This window comes from Mastomys coucha, unplaced genomic scaffold, assembly GCF_008632895.1.
Source record: "Mastomys coucha isolate ucsf_1 unplaced genomic scaffold, UCSF_Mcou_1 pScaffold21, whole genome shotgun sequence".
NCBI classification, from domain to species: Eukaryota; Metazoa; Chordata; class Mammalia; order Rodentia; family Muridae; genus Mastomys; species Mastomys coucha.
Window position 1 is genome coordinate 60520081 of NW_022196904.1, and position 3807 is coordinate 60523887.

The 3807-nt window shown below is 51.0% G+C and overlaps 1 long non-coding RNA gene across 11 annotated transcripts in view; it reads left to right on the plus strand.

Moving 5' to 3' along the window:
• The window catches only part of LOC116102385, a 181734-nt gene that overhangs the window by 2314 nt on the left and 175613 nt on the right, over positions 1-3807 (plus strand). The window lies entirely within an intron of this gene.

Sequence of the window (3807 nt, forward strand, 5' to 3'; positions counted from 1 at the left end):
ACCAGAGGTGGGAGAGGAGGGGGGGGGGAAGCTGCAGCCTAAGACTGGCAGACACAGTCCTCTCACCCTGGATCAAACATAGAACTTGAAACAGGAGGCCAACATTTTTTTCCTAGGAATCAGTTGGAATCCTTATTTTCTACTTTTAACTCAAGTGCCCCCCCCCAGTGATTTTTCTCCCTCTCCCCTGTGGATTACTGCCTCCCTCCCATTTCTACTGTCCATTCTAGAACTTTCCTGAAGAGGAAATCTATTTCTTTTGGGGGGAGGGGTTCCCCATTTCGTGCTTTCAAATAATGAATACTTAATTCATCCCCTCCCTTTATCAATTCCCCCAAACGAATAAAAGAAGCAAAGATACAATAACTGGAAAAAAATGAGAGGAGACTGAGCTGTCTCTTGCAGTTTAGTACAGTTTTAACTAATGGATTTTTGTTGTTGTTGTTTTGTTTTGTTTTAAGAGGAGAATAATGGGGAAACATGGATCTTTTATTTTAGGAAACTGTTATGGTAAGATGTATGTCAGACTTGACAAATGGAACTAACGCTCTTCACTGCTTCTTGTCCTTGTCTTAAACAGGAATTAAGTTAAACACAGTGCTGAATGTTAATTACATGTTTACTGGCTAATGAAAATTACAAATGGTTTTGCCACCTCAAACAATGATGAAACTCTGAAGACACTGTAATTATATACTTTGAGGGAAATAACTCAGAATATTGATCATAAGAAGTGTAAATCTTTTTTAACTATTCATTAATACCATAAATATGGACTACAGAAGTTTTTCCTTGCGGTTTGTCTCACCAATTACAATGAGTGGATGGCTGGTGGGACTCCTCCGGAGAGGAGGTGAACTCGGTCTCTTAGAAGGAGGCCACGTGTGTAATTCAGAAATGCCCCCTCCCTTCTGCCCCGCCCCCTTCATCCTAGTTGAAGGTCGAGGAATCTCCAACAGAGAGGCCGGGCTCTGGGCAGGTGAAGGTGATCTCAGACCGAGCCTCTCTCCTCCCCTTCTCTGGCCCTCTCCTTTCCTCTCCCGCCTCCTTTTCTTTTCATGCCAGGTCTGATCGATGACCACCTTCCCCAGCCTGGGCGCCTGGGATAACCTAATGAAAGACCAATTAGACCTGGCAACTCATCGCCACCCAGAGACGTAGTCCTGATCATTTCAGCTCCCTCCTTCAGAGGTGGTTAGGGCAGTCATTGCCAGAGAAATGAGGGGGGGGGGCGATAGAGATGGAGGTGGCTGTTGGGTAAGGTGGCTCAGGCACTGAACCAGAACTGGGCTTTGGAGTAATAATTTTGCGGTCATTTTCTTTCAACTTTGGCCAAATTTAGAACACTGGTAGCCGCTCTAATCTTGAGGGTCAAAGGTGAGAGATGCACTAACCCTAAAAGGCAGGCCTGCCCTGACCGAAAGGCCAAACCGAGCAGTGGCATGTTGTTGGGGTGAGGGGTGGCGAAACCTCATGGCTCCTCCGGGGTGGGGCCTGGGTGGGGGCCGAAAGCTAGCGTGCAGGAGTCTATCACCAAGTGCAGGTTTAAAGTGAAATATTGAAGATTTTAAAAGAGGTGTTCAAGGCCTGTGGGACCGGAGTCCTCCTTTTCCCTGTGAATTCCCAAGGCTCTGGTCTTTGTCTTAGAAGGAATGGAGTTTCTGAATGGTGTGAAAAGGACAGAGAGGGTCGCTTCCAATCGATTTTACTTGTCCTTTCTGCCTTTTCGGATCAACGCCCTTCAATGGACACAGAGGTGCTCTTTCAACCAAAAACTTGTGCTACATTTTCTGCCTGTATTGGTGCTAAATACAATAAGCGTCGGGCAGATTTTCTTCTCTTTACTCTCCAAAGGGGGGAAAATCATCCAACCAAAAAAAAAAACCCACCCTAATTAAATTGTTTTATATGGACAGTCAAGACAGAGAAATGAAGTATGCATTAGAATAAAGATAGGCTCCGCAGATATGGCGTTTTAGAAAGCCATGGTTATGACAACAGCGAAGGTATTAGGGTATGGGAAGGGTGCATAGACACAGCCGGGTCGCATCTTCTTCTCTGGGTCCCAAGGGAATTGCAAAGGCCTAGGCCTCCCCTGAGGGGGAAACAGGCCAGCTAACAACAGGTGGGTGGTAGCAGCTGAAGACTTGTAGACCCGGAAACCCCACGTTTAAGAGCAGAGAAGCCCCCAGGAATGGCTGGATAAGTCTTCACTGACTACTACCAACTGGTAATTTAGAAGTCGTAGGTGGCGAGAATCCTAGGACAAGGTGAGGCCGTGCAGTGTCCTACTCTGCATCGAGTCCTCTTCCTGGCTTCCCCGGGTCAAGGTGGGGCTATGTAATCAGGAAGTTGTGTGAGCTCACCCTGGGTAAGCGCTGCCCCCGGTAGCCACCTGGATCCCAGGCCTCTAGCTGCCAAGAGTAGGCCCCCTCTCCACATTTCCCAGCTAAGAGCCTTTTTGCTTCTAAGTAAAGGGGCGTCTGGTGGAGAAGAAAGTAAAGTTCCCACCCGACGACCTGCGCAGCAGGAACAAGATGCTGGAGGAGCAGAAGGGGAGGGGGGCTGGCAGAAAGGGTGCAGGGGAAGAAGAACTCTAACTGCTTACTGCAGCTCTGAGCTTCTCCACCTCTTTTCGGCCTTCGGAGGCGTGGGAGGGCGAGGAGCTTCGTGCCCCGAAGGGGACGACCCTCAAAGCAGGGGCTGGAGCCTCCCTGCGTGCCTATGCAGGACTCTGATAGGTGGTCCTGGGCCACAGGATTGCTAGCGAGTCTCACGAGCTCTAGGAAAGGCTCTGGGGTGCACCGCTCGCCCTAGGGAAGGAGTGGGGGAGGTGTGGAGGAGACAGTGGCAATGTGGGGAAGTGACTGAATGTCAAAAGTAAAAAAGGTTGAAAAGGCAATTTTCCTGACGCGCTTTACAACCCCTCCGCCTTCTTCTCTCCCTGGACCTACCGCCCGGCCTGTAAATCTGCGGCGGGTGTCCAGGACACTGGAAGTCCCCTCGGCGGCCCCGAAACGGCCCCGCCCGCAGAGCGCACACCTCCCGGTGGGCCCCCGCATCGATCTGAAGCCTAGCTGAGGATGTCACCGCACTAAATATTTACTGATCACACACAAATAGCCAGAGCTCGAACGATTTTTCCTCTGTGAGGAGAGAGCAGAGAGCAGGGTAAATCATTTTATTAGTGTGGATAAAGCCCAGAGCACACTCCGGGCTGGAGTGTTTTAAGATGTGTCTTCAACGGGATGAAAAGAGTTAGGGAAATCGATACGGAGTGATTAGAAGCCCCCGGGGTGACGAGGGGACCTGACTTGCTGGGATTTGGCGGGGCCGAGAGGGAGGAAGCCAGCTCTGAAGGGGGACCGCCCGACCATCGCCAGGGAGCTAAGCGCAGGCCTCGGTTCCTCTGCCCTCGACGGAAAAGGTGGAAGCCAGCCAGAGATAGGACTCTGCCGCTTGGCTTTGCAAATAGGACTGAGCCAGCCGCCGCGGGCCGTAGGCTTGGGAGCCATTCGCTGCACACCGGAGTGGGATGGCCAGGTGGCCACCGGAGTTGATGGCTTACGCGAAGCGAGGACAAGGACTCGTAGGTCTGGCCAGGCAGCCTGGGTAGACAAGGTGTGGCCCCAATGGATTGCTTTCTTCCCTTGCCATTTTGGAGACTCCTTTTAGGTACCACTCCAGGCTTTTTCAACTTTCTTCTTGATCAATCTCCATCTATTTAGCATCTCTAAAGAGGACCCGGTAGCCCAGCTTGGCTTTACCTGCTATCCACCCAGTGTTCAGGGTGGCCACCGGGTGGCG